We start from the raw sequence: 16,636 nt of genomic DNA, 5'->3' as shown, positions 1-16,636 counted from the left end.
CAATCTCCAAGTGATGCTCTCAGGAAAACCGATTGCTCTCTAAAGCTGGCAGTCTGGAATAGAGTTCCCACTCTCAATTAACCTGGGCTGGTTTCAGCTAATGAAGTGGAAGTGAGGAAAAAAATTAACAAAATATATTACACTACTTTTAGCGTATGACCTCATTTATATTTGGTATAAATTTAACCTGCTTCAAAATCTAAAATGAAGATTTGATCAGCATATAATAAAGCTAAAATGAGCAAACTATTATTTTATTTGCAGTGTCTAAACTAAAAGTGTTATTACAAAAACAACAAGCAAGTTACATCAAGAAAAAGCAACTGCAGTCTAAAGGTCTTCCCTAGATAAGTTTAGCAGAAAACAGAGATGGGAGAAAACCATGTCAGTCCTATCTTCAGGAAGGTCAAGAAGGAGGATCTGGGGAACTTCAATCCCTAGGGAGGTGTTGGAGCAATTAATCCTGGAAATAACTTTCAAAACATGTGATTAGGAAGGTGATTAGGAGTCTTCAGCATGGATTTGTGAAGGGAAAGCCATGCCTAATACACCTGCCAGCCTTCTACAAAGAGATTTTTGGCTTTGCAAATGAGAGGAGAGCAGGGGGCATATGTTGGTCCTGAGTTTGGTAGGGCTTTTTGTAGTGTCTCCCATGACATCATCATCAACAAACTTGCAAAGTACAGACTAGGTAAGTGTACAGTGAGATGGAATGAGCACTGGCTGAAGTGTCAGCCTCAGAAGACTGTTATCATCTGCAAACAGCCCATCTGGAGGCTGGTCACCAGCAGTGTGGCCCTGGGTCAATATGGGGTCCAGTACTGTTTCAACACCTCCATTCATGCCCTAGACCTAGATAGATGATACAAAACTGGCAAGCATTGCTGATAAACCAGATAAACAGGCTGCCAGTCAGAGGGACCACTACAGACTGGAAAAATGGGCTAACAGGAACCTCATCGAGTCCAACGCAGAGCAGAATTCTGCTCCTGGGGAGTAACAACCTCTAGCACTGGTGTAGGCTGGGCCTAGCAGGAAAGCAATTTTGTAGGAAAGGACCTGATGGTCTGGATGGATAAAAAGTTGACTGTGAGCCATTCACATGTGACAAAAGGCCAACAGCAAACCTGGGCAGTGTTAGGAAGATCACTGCCAGTAGTGCAGCTCAGTACTAGTAAGGCCACACCTGGAGAGCTGTGTCTAGTCTGGGCTTCCCAGTGAAGCCCAAGGAAGGGTCACAGAGATAAAGGGATCACAGCATCACTGCACCGTCCTATGATAATACTGAAAAATGATACAATAATCAGGTTTCCATCTCTTTTGGTTGGCACTATCTCCTCTAATACATGGCTAACATTAAGCCTTTGCAACAATACTGTATTTAATTTACTCCACAGAAGGCAAAACAACATATTCCAGCACACAAAAATTATTAAAGAGATAATGCCTTTTGCTTTTCATCCAGCAGGATGTTTTAAAATACCTTGGTATTTTCAAGAGGAAGAATGACTACACAATTCTTTCAGTATTTTTAAAAATAACATAAGATTTCTGTTTTCAAATAAAACATATGGAAAATGAAAAAAAAAAAACCTACCCAAACAAACAGTAACACGCTGACTTCCAGTCTTACATATGACAAGCCAGAAATACTCCTGTAACAGCACTCTATTCTTCTAGCAGGTATGTGGGGATGATGGGTTGTTTAGTTTTTCCAAACAGAGCAGCTGCAACTACTTGCAAATCAAAGAAATTCCAACACTCTCTGGTGTAAAGGCTGCATATTTCACTTTACCAGAAAGCAGAGATAGTGGCTCTTAGCTGTGCTAAGAAAAGGAAACTGCGGAGCTCTAAAACAGTGTCCTGCTGTTGAGAAACACAGGCATGCAACCTGAAGAAAAGCCAAGTCAAAACTTACATAATCCCTACCAGAAATACTCTGCTGTATGCTCATAACTCCTTATGAAATAAAAGGTTACAGTATCCATGCAATGTTTTACAAAGGATAACAGAACATTTTCTTCATGACTATATTTGATTTCATCATCTAAGTGTTTAAATCTACACTGGCTCAAACACCACCTACAATTATGCCAACACTTGGTCAAAAATAACTTTTTTTTAAAAACCAAACCCACACCACATATCTATCCTAACTCCTGGAGTCAGGCGAAACTCAATGTGCTGGGATCCCCCATCACCATCTAGAGGGTGTTATCAAACAGTGCAGTGAGGTGTGAAGAGGAAGGGACAGAGACAACACCATTTGAAAATGAGAGAAAGTCTTCCCTTGCTCCTCTCAGAATTTGTAGAATAATATAAAACAATTTCTGGGTTACATTCTTCCTAACCCACTCCATGTACCTTATATATTTATTACACATCTTCAACACCCTATTTAACTCTGGTTTTCATATTTGTTTCCTCCAGAGCATATTGCCAGTATTAAAACAAAAAATTGTATTAAGTTTTATACTGTTCTCTTGTGTCATTCTTTTCAACTTTTTAATCTGATTGAGTTATGCTTCATATTCTATATTCTTCTCTCCCAGTACAACAAACTCATACACAGCCATAGGCATAAGCGAGCATACTCTCTTACATAATAATATCCTTCTTCTGTTTATAAACATCTTACCTGCTTTGCCCACAGCCTTTCCTTATTTATTTACAACCAGTATCGCCCACTCCTCTATTCTTCCTCGTCTCCAGTACTCCACCTGTAAGTCATTCTGTGACCTGACACCAAAGCAGCAAAGCATTTATACTTTTCAATGTCTGTAATACTTTAAGCTAAATGTCTCCTAAACGGCAGATCAGAGCAGAACACTCAGTGTCCAGAAGAACCAAAGTTTTCCTTCTATCCATTGAGAAGAAAATTTCTTTTCATTTGGGGCACCTGCTCCAAATCACTCCCTGGAGAAGCTTCTTTCTCACTTGCAATACACTAAGAGAAAAGAAAAACAAACAAACAAAAAACCACCAAAAAACCAACCAACCAAAAAAACCCACCAACCAAAAACCAACACAGAACAAAACCACGGGGCTGTTCCTGTCCCATCATCCTATAGCATCCAAATTTTTAATCTTTCTGGGCTTTTTGCCTCAGATTAACCTGTTATGCATACTGCGTGCACAATCAACCACAATAAGTACTGCTTTGGTACATCTATTTTCCAGTGTCATGATACTTTTAACTATTTATTCCAGTATCCTTCACGCAGATGCTGGTTAAGTATTGTTCTTGCCTTTATTTGGGAGTCTATCAAAACCCCACAAATAACTATTAATTTCATTCCCAAAGTATTAGGAAAACAGAATGATTTTCCTGCTTAAATACCACCTATGTGTAATGAACAGGTTACCATTTCTTCACCTTTCACAAAGCAGGAAAAGCAGCTGTAATGCTTTAATCCTTCAGGTTAATTGAAAATCTTACAAGCCTTTATCTACCCACCATAAAGTTTAATAGAAATTTCTCCCATCATAATTCACAGGTTTAAGTGGCTATGCACGTGACTCCTCAACTCATACTGATTACTTCAAAGAGTCTATAAAGTTTTAGAAGGAACACTGATAACATTCTATCATAAAATGGAATAACTGTAGAGATTAAAAAAGACAGAAAAGAAAGAAAATCAGCTGATTTTTTTGTTGTTGATTTGTTTGCTTATACTTGGGGAAGCAGCAGTACTTCTTGGTGATATCTGGAGGAGAAAAAAAAATTCACATTTTCTTCATCAGAGGTATTTTTTCTTGCCACCCCTAAAAAACTCCAAAATGCTTAGAAAATAGTCATGTAAAAGTAAGTTGGTCTCTTCCTGGTATTTGAGAGTATTTTCGTGATGTACAGATAGAAAAACTGCACAACTCTAAAGACCCTCTTCACAATTCTGAGTCAAAAAATAAAGCAGAACTCTCCATCCATGCCTGTCCTTTACTTATCACATTTTTATGGAGCATCTCATATCACTTGGCATTGTACTTAACATCTCCAGCTTCTGGAAGAGGAAATGAGAGCAGAAACAGAGTTTCATTTTATAAACATACATTCCTTAAGGAATAAGCCTAGAAATGTAAATTTGTAATTTTCCAAGCCCAGAACAACAATGGTGGTGGCAAATGCAACCATCAACATAAAGACGATGTTTTAAATACATAGAAAAATAAATCATGGTTTGAAACTATCAGTGTTATCACTTAATTTGCTTTCCTATATATGAATTAAAGAGCAAGCTCTGGCAATAGGAAGCACAATTAAATTCTGTTTACGTTTCTTGCAAATGAAGCATATACGGTTTGGAATCTTGGTTTGAATACATGAAAGCACTCTGATCCCTTTCAACATCTGTGAGGAATGAAGGCAAGAAAAGCCCAATGGATATATCTGGAAAAGAAAAGCACTAGTTTGGGTTAAGTTGGGTTAGAAAACCGGTTCAAAATAGTATTTTTTCCCAGTCTATCAACAGGCCTTGATTTGGGATAGATCCTATCCAGGAGTTGGTAACAAGTTTGCTGCAGTTGATAATCATTCAGGTCTGTGCCATTTACACACACGTGCGTACATGTGCATACACGCACACTCACAGATTATATATACATATGTATTTGATTAAAAGCTGTTACTCACTTATGCTTTTCTCTAGTTGACTGAGGAACACTACTAGCCAATCTCTCTTTGTCTTTAAAAATACCTGGAAACACATGTGATACAATTTCCATTAACTGAAGTATTTACATGTAGACTGAACATCTCTGAAAGTTATGCCCTGCCCTAGCCAGAAGTTATTGGAAAGAATAGATGAACTCCCTCTGATCATCCCACTCACACTGTCAATCTAGATAATATAAAGCTCCCTCCTACTTTCCCATCAGTAACAGTTAACTTTGGTATTTTATATTAAAAACAACAAGGAGGAGAAAAACATATATTAAGGACCTACAAAACTGAAGGTTTATGTGCATTTCTCTCTACTTACTACCTCATCTTTAGATGACCTTCATTAAGGTGAATTCCCAAGCAGGGTGAAGTTCTAAAATATTTAGTAGCCATCCATTTATCTGATTATTAATTTATTATTGTCATCTTTCTGTTTCAAAAAGACAGTCTTATTCAAAGATCTCCCATGCCAGCATGCCATCCCCTCTCCACCACGCTGAAGTTCTTCTTTAGATGATAGTATCAGTACCTCGGTCCTTTATGAGAGTAAAAGACAGAACACTGACCTATGGGTCAGATGCTTCATGTAGCTGCCTGATTTATCTGACTGATTATATGATTGAGCCCAGTTGCTTAAAAAGCACCAAGGAGTAAATGAGAACATTATAAATAAATAAAAATGTGCAACATCAGCAAGGAAAATCTACAACTGACAACCTCTCAAATTTTCCTCAATTTGATGCACTCATTTACCTCAAGTAAGGCAAATGAGCAAGTTTCACCACAAAACCTGTAAAAAATGTGTACTGCAAAGCATCTGGGTCACCACCTCCACTTTGATCATATTGTTTTATTACCCTGTTAAACCACTTCTATTTCTGCCTGTTAAATAAATGAATGTAGGAATCCCTCTGTGTTATTAAGTAGATATGTCAGCCTTGATTCAAGGCATTAGATAATCACCCATTTGTACTGTGACTTAAAGTGGAAGGGATGTACGTGTTGATCATTGTTTGATCATTGCTTTGGGGTCTGCACTTTAGATCTTCTTCCAAAAGATGACTTTTTTATGCCTACTAGGCAGGTTTCTCTACAGGTTCAAGTTGGAATAGAGAATGAATTGCAAGAAATTTTGCTACGGAGAGAAACACACTTGGTCCTCACCTGTCACAATAATTCAGAAATTTTTTTGCATTAAAATCGCTTTGTTCTTTACCAATACATTCTGAGGCTTGAGCGTGCCTCAGTTCAGAGGTTAGTGGAGAGCAACAGAAAGTGACTCCAAACTATTCTAAATCAGCAATATACCTTAAACTTAAGGTGGGGGACTTACATTAAAATAAAAACAATATGGACTCCAGTGAAGAAAACTTACATAAGCTCTCCCTCAAGCAGTTCTGAGTGACACAGACAGAATACATATTGCTATTCACTGGTTCAGATCATCAATACTAAATTCCAGATATCTAGGATGACTTTCCTTTGTACAGAAATTCTTCCTGAAAATATCAAGATTTTTTTTTTGAACTGACATTTAGGGTTGGGGGGGGATCACTGAGGTCAGTGATTCAACTTTGTTGACATGATTCTCCACCACAAATGACAAACTACTGCTATCATCACTTCAGTCTGTTTACTGTATTTTAAAGCTCAATTTTACAGAATTGCAAAGTCATCAAACAGAAAAACTGTGCAGAGAAAAAGAATAGTTACTAACAGTTCAAAGCCATGGACAAAATATGTCATTCACCAGAGGCAAACTGGGATGCAGAGAAGTTGGAAGAACACAGTAATACCCTATAAAATAAAATTACCCTATAAAGTAATACCCTATAAAAATGCAAATGTATTTTAATACCTTTATATTTCACTCTTGATTAGCCAGTAGCATTATCACTGTAGATTACATCAGTTCTCAGGGTTCTCAAGTCATTGCTGATAAACAGATTACAATGAACTATGATTAGAATAAATCCCAGTATAGATATTATACTACCACTCTGGAAAAAAAAAAAAGCTATAAAATCTCACACCAACCAAAAACACTAAAACCAACCAAACAAACAAATAAAAGACTACCAAACCCTGACCTATAGAACTTCGCTCTTTGCCTCCTCAAATCTATCATCTGTCATTTATCTTTGTTCTTCCAATATCAGTGACAATAGCTATTTATTAAAACAGGAGAGCAAGAATAAATATAAAGATAAGTAATGAAAAAATAATGTAGTAACCATAATGAGGATAATGTGCTTTTCAGACATCTCCTTAATCAAATGGCTGGTGGCAAGAGAAACTCTTTCAACAGCTACATATAACAAAATACAGTGCAGGGTAGGGGAAACCATGTGACTAATAATGAGGGGAGAAGAAAGAGTAGGGGCAAGCCAAGAGAAAGTTCTGGTAGTATTCACTATGAAATTCAACATTCAGTATAAAATTCAGCTGGGACCAAGACCTACAAAAGGATATGGTTACACTACAATGTCTGGAAGGGAAAGGATGAGGATATCCCAGATGTCTGCAGGGAAAAATATTTTAGTTTTCTAGTGAAAATATTCAAGAAAGTGGTATTGGAACTGAAACTCAAACTACATAGTCATTATTGTACTGCCGCTAGGCAGTAAGATCAGTTACATCAATGCTATCTAACCTTAAGAGCAACATGACAATAATCTTAATAACTAACAAGTAACAAATACGTGACTCTGAGTTCAGGACAATCAGATTTCTCAGCTTTTCCTATATTTGTGGCCACACATAATATGTGCTTAAACATTTAAGGTTTACCTGCATGTTCATCTATGTTGACCTGTCTTCCAGTACTATCTATACCAGTTTTAATAACATATTAGAGAATAAAATTTGTGGCCACAAATGGAAACCTGGGAACAAGGTCCAATAGCGTAGATGAGCTCTCTTGGAAGCTGTTTACGAGCACTGTTTATGAGTTCATCTCTGTGGCTCCCACCAGAGTAGTTTTACACACGCCAAACAACAGCTCCTAACTCCATGAGAAGTTCCACTGATTTCAATAGGACTTGCCAGGGACTAAGACTCAATTCCACAGAAAGCTACGTGGAAAAGAGTGTCTTTGTTGCAAATACTGAGTACATGTTCAACAAAAGACAGCAGAGAATTCATTGTCTACATTACCCTCCAGGGTGTCTAAGGGGCAAAGGGCAGGGGACTTCCCACTCCCTACCCACACCAAAGCAGCTTCGCCTACCAAAGCAGAAGAAGGAGGATGAGGTTGCAAGAAAGAAGCAAGGAAGACTAGGAAAGCACAGGGAAACAGAGTCGTGAAACTTTGGCCTGGCGTTTCAGCCAGGGAACTTGTTTCATTTGGTATCAAGTATATGCTCAAGTCCAAACAGGTGATACATTTTAAACTAATATGCAGTACAACTGTGTATATTCAAAAGACTTCCTAAGAAAGGGGAATACTTTTATCATAGTGAAAATACCCAAGAGGAGACTTCACCCTGAATATTGAGCAGGTGGGGAAAAGAAGCTACTGAACTACTTCAGAGATGCATGGTTGTGATAGGTGAGGGTTAGTCCTACACAGTGAAGTCTAAACACAGTCTAGACAACCTCACATACTCACAACAAAAGGTTTTCTATTTTAGAAGCATGTTCCCTATCCTGTCTCTTCAGAGAAGAAATAAATTCTTGATTAAACTTTTTAAATGTAGTTTATTATAGGTAAAGCTTGCGTTTTAACCACTTTTCTGGGACAAATTTAAGTTCTGCTCTCTTGTGATAACAAATGAAACAGAGATGGATTCTCTATTGTTCTTCATTCTTTTAATATTTCAACAACAAAAACAAAACAAAACAAAACCACCAAACCAACGAACAAAAAAAACACAACCAGTAAGAGAACCCTATATTAATCACTGAAGTGGTGAAACAGTCCACTAAGGACAAGCATAATTCAGTGTTGCATGGATTACTTCATAAGGACGGGCCGAGGAAAATAAAACTTCCAAGCTGGCTAGAGAGAAGATGACAAAAGGAAGACATCCTTGAGTCCAGTACTCACCAAACATACAAAGACTTTGCACCAGCCCCTATTGGAAATCCCTTGGTGACTTTAAAATAGAGAAGAACCAAAACAAGCAAACAAACAAACAAACCAACCAAAAAAAAACAGAAGCAAAAGAATCCAGCAGAGGGCTCTAAATGAGGAGAATAGAGACAGGTGACTAACTAGCCTGAGAGAAATAAAAATAAAATGGGAGCAGGGCAACAGTGTTATCACTTTTGTAGAGCCACCTGGAGAGGTAGCAGGCTTATCAATGAATGCCAAAAATGAGTAGTACCCACCTGCTCACACTAATAAATAACCCTTACTAGAAAAAATATAAAGGGATATAATTCCCTCAGCACTACTCATGTGTTTTCCGCAGACTTGTTTGTTTAAAATATTTATTTGGGTCTTATATGGCTTAACAACTACCTGCTGTGAACACAATAAATGCTTTAAGATGACCTTTGAAAGCATGGGGCAAGTCAGTAGCTGTAAGAATTCATGAAAACAGAAAGCTCCAATAACTTCCTTTCAAATAAGCAAAAGCTCTGCAATTATCACTGCTTTCAAAATGTCTTCAGAAAGACATCTCCGACCAAATGAATGGACTGATGGCAAAACCCTACAGGACAGGGGCAGTTCAAAATTTGAAGTTAGTTAACTCCTCTGGAGATAACAGCAGTGGAAAACATCTCCATTCAAAAAGAAGTATAAGAACCATGGTACAAGCTCAGTTTACCTCCTCTCCTGGCCTTCCCATCCTGCTGATTGTAAGCATGGATTGAGAAAGGAGGTCAGAGCTGGCAGGAGGAGAAAAGAGAAATGCTCCGGTCTCTCAAAGTACCACTACAAAAAGAAATGGTATGGAAGAGAAGACTAAGGCAGACAGATGGGTTTGCCTTCAAGAGTGTGAAAGCAAAATGCCTGTTCTTTAGCACTAACCTTTAACAGTTCCAACCACGGCTTATGCAATGAATGAAGGCACAAAAGTATGGAACAGCAATTTCAACTTGCTAAAACTGAGACACTTTCAAGCTGGAGTTTTGATTCAGTGGTGTATTTATTTTTCATAGACAACATGCACAGCAGGAAAATACTCTGTTCTGTTTAACATCAACAATTCTACCACCTCAATATAAGCAATTCAATCACAAAAAACTGTCTGGATTCACACAAGGTTATCCAGAACAGGACAGGCCTGTCTACAATCACTACCCTCTTCGCAAATACGAAGTTGTCACACTACTCCTGCATACATGTTTTTACATTAAATTTTTGCTTTCATATGACAAAATATGACAGAATTAAACTTAAAATATGCACAAGTAAACATGTATGAAAAGAAAGGAGAACACAGTAAAAAGTACTTTTGAGGAGATACAGATCACAAAAAGTGAGCCAACATGTATCCACACAGGCCACGGTTTGTAATGTCTGTACAAACAGGGTCAGAGTTCCTCCATAGTTACTACAAGAGATTTCTAAAAACTCCCAAACAGCAGTTTACCAAAATGAAGCAAACAGATACTGCACTGAGTGCAACACACAGAAGCTATGCACCACCAAATTCTTTTTTCTCTGTTTAATTCAATACTCAGGAAACAAATGTCTTCAAAATTAAAGCTATTTTGATTGTGTTCATTCTTTTAAACTTGGTTAACTTCAAAATTTTGTATTGCAACAAAAGTTGCAAAAATCTGACCTACTGCTTCTGGGTTAGAATTGAGATCCTTGGCTCCTATAGTCTCAAATACCAGTTGCAAAAGCTGTCTCTCCCAGTTGAAGCACAAAAGACAACACTATAATATAGCCATGCACATTATTTCCACTGCTTTGTATTCCCTGCATTAGCATGAACCCACAGTGAAGTAATAAATACCAGCTAACGTGACTTGGGTCACCAGTGAACTGGCACATTTTTTGAAATAATGTGGGTTAAGAGTGGAAACTCTCAGATACAATACAAACAGAAGGCTCTGTTTAAATCCAAATGAACAATGCCTTCCACCAAAGAAAATAAACTTTCAAGGTCAAGTGACAGGACTTCACTTGTAGCATTTTCCACATAGCATCCCCTTTCTTGTCCGACAAAAACAACTGTTTTGGTCTTTTAGAATAAATGATTTTATGAAACACTTGAAGCAAAGCCTCCATCACCTAAAACTTGAAGGTGAAACAGACATCCCAAAGTTTTCACTTCTATTATAAAAATGAATCAGGATAAAATTTAAAACTTCTATAATGTTCATCATCCAGTGTTAGTAGCAAAACATTCCTTTTACTGCCTCCTTTAGTTGACTGCATCTTATTTTTAAAACATCTGCATTTCAATATGATATGAGTAAGATACATTGCCATGGTAGATAGATCTTACCCATGCTACAAGAATGAACAGGGCTAGTGCCCCAGACAGATAATTTTTAAAAGGCTTTGGATATGGCTTTGCACTCACAGTTGAAGGCTTCTCCTGATACCTTTGAGAATGGTACAAAACAAAAAATTATTTAAAGATACAACACATTCTTATTTTATCAAGCATTAAATTGCTCTCATTATAAAAAGAAAAAAGCGTGCCTGTAAGTGGTATCACTGATCTACGGTTACACAGCCCACCGAGACCATTCCAAATCCTTTTCATAAAGCTCTTGTGGGGACAGGATTCATCCCAAAGCAGGACATCTTGCCTCTAGGATGCATAACATCCAATTTATTCAAGAGGAAATGTAAGCACCTAGGTAAATATATTCCTAAATTTTAACCTTTGAAAACATTTCAGTTTGCTAAAAGCCTGCTTAAAATAAAAATGAAACAAAACGCACAATGAAGTTTCATATTTTGTTTAAAAATCAGATGTGCACATCAGCAATAAAACTCGATTCAATTTTCCAGGTCATAATTGTATACTGCATTTTACTTTCCTAATCTGTCTTGCATTCACATTTGATTAAATACAGCTAGCTAGTAAGAATTAGTCTACCCACACCTGAAAATATTTCAGCATTGTAGAATTTGAGCTCAAAAATCTTCCTAGGAACAAACATTTTGATTTGTCTCAGTGGAAACAAGTTCAGGTTTTGATCTCTTATGATTCCTCTTTCAGATGAAATTTTACCCCATGTGCAACCAAAAATTGTTACAGCCTTGACCAACAGATTTTTTTTCTAGAACATATCCTGAATTATCTGGCATCTTCATAATGCAAAAGCAGGGGTTTTCTTCTCTAGCCTTTCCATCCAGGTTACCAGACTGAATAAGAGTCAATGCCAGATTCACTGAAAATGAAACTTGGTAAGTAGCCCAACCCTAACAATTACACTTCTGGAAACCATAATTTCTAGAAGTATAACCAGTAAAGGTATCCATTACAATTTAAATATCTGAATCAGAGTCTGAAGGTCCAATAGTTCAGAAAAGGTCTTATTTTCATATAATCAGAGCAATCAATGAGTAATCAATGACACAATAAATATAAAATCTCAGTTCTGTCATGTACCACTGAATCCTTTTAATAAACCCATTCTGGCTACTGACAAACACAAGTATTTGGGGAAAATGGCTTCAAAAGTATGATATTTACCTGTTCTAAAAGATTCCTTCCTATAGAAGTGGATATATGAAATGGAATTACGTAAGTCACATTGAAAGAACAAACTAAACACATGAAATCTTTGCTGATGCTGGCACCAGATTACTTCAGCTTCAACTCAGGAACCTCAGAGTTTTTCTAGAACAACAGTCCTAAAGCTGGCCAAGTCCAACCAGCTTGCTATCAGACAGGTGAACTTTGTCCTGCTGTACCAGAAAACTTGTGTCTGCTGAATCGGGGTGGTTTGGTTTTGATTGTAAGTTGTCTGTGTATCTATTCTAAAGGTACGAATCTAGTTATTCGGCCTTATTGTAGTGTGCTGGCAGAGTCTTCCTTAAAGAATTCTGCTGGTCTTCCTGTCTGGCTTAGAAAATTAAGAAACTTCTGTGAGCAAAGCAAACAAAAGCACAAAACAAAACAGATGGTCTTGGTGCACAGTAGATGAAAGTTTTCAGCTACCCAGACATCCTTAATTATTTTCAGCAAATAAGTCATCTGGGTAAAGTTGCTTGTTGTAGTAAAGATTTTGCATTCCTCTCTTGAGTTAATCTCATCTTGAAGCACTCCACATTTCATTGACAAAACAAATAGCACATTTTTTCCTTGCAACTACTAAAAAGAGAGTAAAATCATGAAGTGAAGCCAACATCTTTTTCTGTAGCATCTAGAGAAGGCAAGAAAAAGAGGTTTTTCAGTTTTTCATGCCACTTGCAAGGCATTCTGTTGCTACTGAGCAATGGTAGCCCGCTGTCATTTTGCAGTGGTCAGCCCAGAGTCTTTGGTCCTGAATATTCAAGAATCAGCTTTCTAAAAGTACTTGTATTATTTAATACCTTATGTAAGAAAAGATTATGATGACTAGAAGACACAAAGATCCCTTGCATTACACAGCAGTCATACAATGGCGCAAATTCATTCCCCAGGCTGTGGTATATTTCTATCTAGGATTTTACGGTTCAGGACCAACAGAGAACTCTCAAGAATTACCATAAACAGCTTTCTAGAGAAAGGATGCTTCACATCTCACTGTGTTTATCCTCTATCTTCTTATGAGGGTAAAAGTCTAGTTCAAATACAAATCACCGATTATAAATACCCAGAAGTGATAGATATGTCATCAGAAGGCAACCTCTATTAGCAACCATCAGTAAGAAATATAACCACAGTTTTCTAAGAATTTTGTATTCACATCTGGTGATGAGATCTTTATATAATATCATCAGTGACACTCTGAATGGGTACAGTTTGACAGGTGCAAATCTTTGGTTCTACATGATACTGTATTTTAAGAGTGATGTATAAGACTTGATTTCACAGTGTAATATTACCTAATACATGCTTTGCAGAACAGCAAAGGACAGCCTCTAAAAATTGTTGGTTTACTTTTTATACACCACCTCATATTTCAAGGAATGGAAAAGCATTCTTTCTAAAATCAAACTATTTTGAATATTTCCCGTAACAGAATATGGTCACCTAAGTTCAGATTCTGGACTGACCATGCCCATCTCAGGCATGGTCTCCAAAAGGCAGGTGGTTCAGCTGCAATGGGAGGGGGGGTGTGTTTTCTGCACATGCGGAATGTGGACTGCAAAACCACATTCCTCCTTTGTTAAACCACTACAAGTTGCATAAAGGGTTTTTCCATGTACTATAGTGCTCAAGCAACCAAATTTGAATTAGATGGTCCACTGTATTAATTGCTGAAGCATAGATTGGGATACTCTCACAGCTCCAAAAAACTTTAGGAGAAGCAATTGGAAAGGGATACAGAAAATAAAGTGAGAGTTGCATTTCTCCATCACATTTTGGAATAGCAGTAATTTCCCCCAGAATGGGAAAAGCGGATACCCAATTCTCAGAATTAACCACTGGGTAATAAACTACTGCTGTGGTTGTGGCTTCCTTTCACTGGTGACAGGTAACACAAAGGAGCGGCTTCCCCAGTACAAATAGAAGATTAGAGAAATTAAGTTTTAAATACTCTTCGAAAACTGCAGGTCTGAACAAATAAGTAGTACAAGGACGAGTTTGTGTTGAACCTTGCTCTCAGGATGCACGAGCCCTGTCTTTGGGTTCAGTAATTGCACTTTAGTCCACCCCAGAAAGAAGCACAACCTCTAGGATGACATGATTCTGATACAAAGAACCCAATGGTTTAACAACTGGAACTCTCCTCCACATCCCAGATGCTCACAACATGCATACTCCTGTCTAAAATCTCAGTTACAAGTCCTCCACAGAATTATTGCATCAGTTAAGGTGAAGGTCTATCTCCCACTTCCTAACTTCTCCTGACAAATACAATTTACTGAGGAGCAAAACTGCCCACAAGAAAACAAAGCCTAATGATAGTAAGAGATGGATGGTCCCAGAGCTGGGCTTAGGGATGACAGGACTTTTCAAGTTACCTGCAGGACCAGTCTCCTGTAGAAATTAATACAAATTTTACTTCTGTATTTCACAAAATTGCAGGATCATAAACTTCCTTAGGTTTAAAGAGAGAACTGGAGGTGGTCCAGTTCAACACCTTCTTCAAAGCAGGTCACTCAGGGACTTGTCTAGTTGGTTTGAATGACTCCAGTAACAGAGTTTCCACAACTTCCCTGAACAACCTAACTATAGCTAATTTGGATTTAGTGCCCTCCCCAGCATGAGTTCCTCAAACAGAGAGACCTACACAATACCTTTGATTGCTAACACACAGAAGAAAACTATAGTTAAGCTAATATCCTTTTTGATGTTTTCAAAATGGGAAAATGGGCAGAGACTACATATGCGGCACCTGGGAAAGACTCAAAGGTTCACAAATATCTCGACAAGTCACACAAAGAGAAATCTCACATTTACACATCGACTTCTCAGGTCTTAGAAACCCCACTTACTACCCACCTGACCTGCAGTACACAATGTACTACAAATGCTCCACCTTTTATTTTCTTTCTGCATCTAGTTATGAACACAATATATTGATGGACTTTGCAACTCTGCAAGAGGAAAACAGAATTCTCCTGCACGGCTGCTTATCCACAGCAGTAAAAATAATGCCAAAATATGCTGGAAGATTTCTCTGATCTCTATAGTGAGGCAAACAACTAGATTTAAAATATATAAATAAATAAATAGCAATTGACATCTTGGACTCATTTTTTGCAAAATTATTTTTCCCAGTTATGGATTTATATTCCAAACATCTCGAGTATTTCCACTTCAGAATTTATTTGTGAAAGAAGGTTGTTATACCACAAAATGAGAACAGTTTTCACTTAAAAATAATTCATTTCAGATCTAATACATCACCAACGGAGATGTCCATTTAAGCAGATGAGTTGATAGGTTTATGACAAGCTATTGTGTACTTTTCCAGATGATGGCAACACACTGACAGCTTTAAAGAAGTAGATGTGTCACTGTAAGGTTGATTGTCTAAGCAGCAGCAGCCTTCTCTCTCTGCAGCAATCTACAGCTTATATTTACATTTGATTATAACTTCTATTAAGTTCCAACATTTGCTAATCATCTCAGAGACTATGAAAAATAGCATCATCTGTCTCAAGCCTTCTCCTGTAGATATACTACTCTTCTAAAAGTCTGAAAGACAACACATGCCAATTCTTTCTCCTAAAGCATCCATTCTTGGTTCTTTTAAAATATTTCAGACAGCACTATTCTATTTTTCTCTTCAGTAAGTGGTGTCAGCCAATGGAACATAATTCATCCTCAGGCTAAGGAGTTTGCAGTAAGCTTTCTTCTTGTAAGCAGCAGAACCAGCAAATCTTAATTTCCTCTGTGTTTGGAGGCAAAGCTTGTTTGCGGATTCAGTGGTAAGGGACAAATTCATCCTGCTACCTCCGCTTTAGCTGAGGAATTAATAGGATCTCTCTCCTTCATTAAGCCCTTTTTTCTCACACACCACCTGTAACTCGCTGTCTCTGGTGATTCAGACATTCTTTGGGAAACTTAACTGAAGTGGAAAAAAGAGTGCTTATAGCAGATGCACAAATACCACCTTGGAGCCATTATTTCCCTAGGAATCTATGTTTGAAAACTGGAATTTTTAAGAATGAGTATTAAACTCAACCCGACAGTGTCTTCAAAAACTGATGGCAAAACACGGCACCCAGCAACAGCTTAAGTGAAAGTAGCACTCTGGTTCTCAAAAATCATACAGCTTTACAGTCTGCCTTAGCAATGACCTTCATCAGTGAAAATAATCTGTCATTCTGGGGGCAAATTACACTTACATACATCTATTTCACATCTTTCATATCATCATCCAGGATACTCACTGCATTCACAGGGCTGTAACACTTTCAAGTGCAAACAGATTGATTAACAACCAGAAATCTGAAAC

The 16,636-nt window shown here is 37.6% G+C and overlaps 1 protein-coding gene across 5 annotated transcripts in view; it reads right to left on the bottom strand.

Annotated features, from left to right (window-relative positions):
• FARS2 (phenylalanyl-tRNA synthetase 2, mitochondrial) overlaps nt 1–16,636 on the bottom strand; it is a 236,499-nt gene that overhangs the window by 204,853 nt on the left and 15,010 nt on the right. The window lies entirely within an intron of this gene.

Source organism: Myiozetetes cayanensis, unplaced genomic scaffold (assembly GCF_022539395.1).
Source record: "Myiozetetes cayanensis isolate MyiCay16 unplaced genomic scaffold, myiCay2020 scf1, whole genome shotgun sequence".
Taxonomy (NCBI): domain Eukaryota; kingdom Metazoa; phylum Chordata; class Aves; order Passeriformes; family Tyrannidae; genus Myiozetetes; species Myiozetetes cayanensis.
The sequence above is the reverse complement of the archived record's forward strand: the minus strand, read 5'-3'. Positions and strand labels throughout refer to the sequence as shown.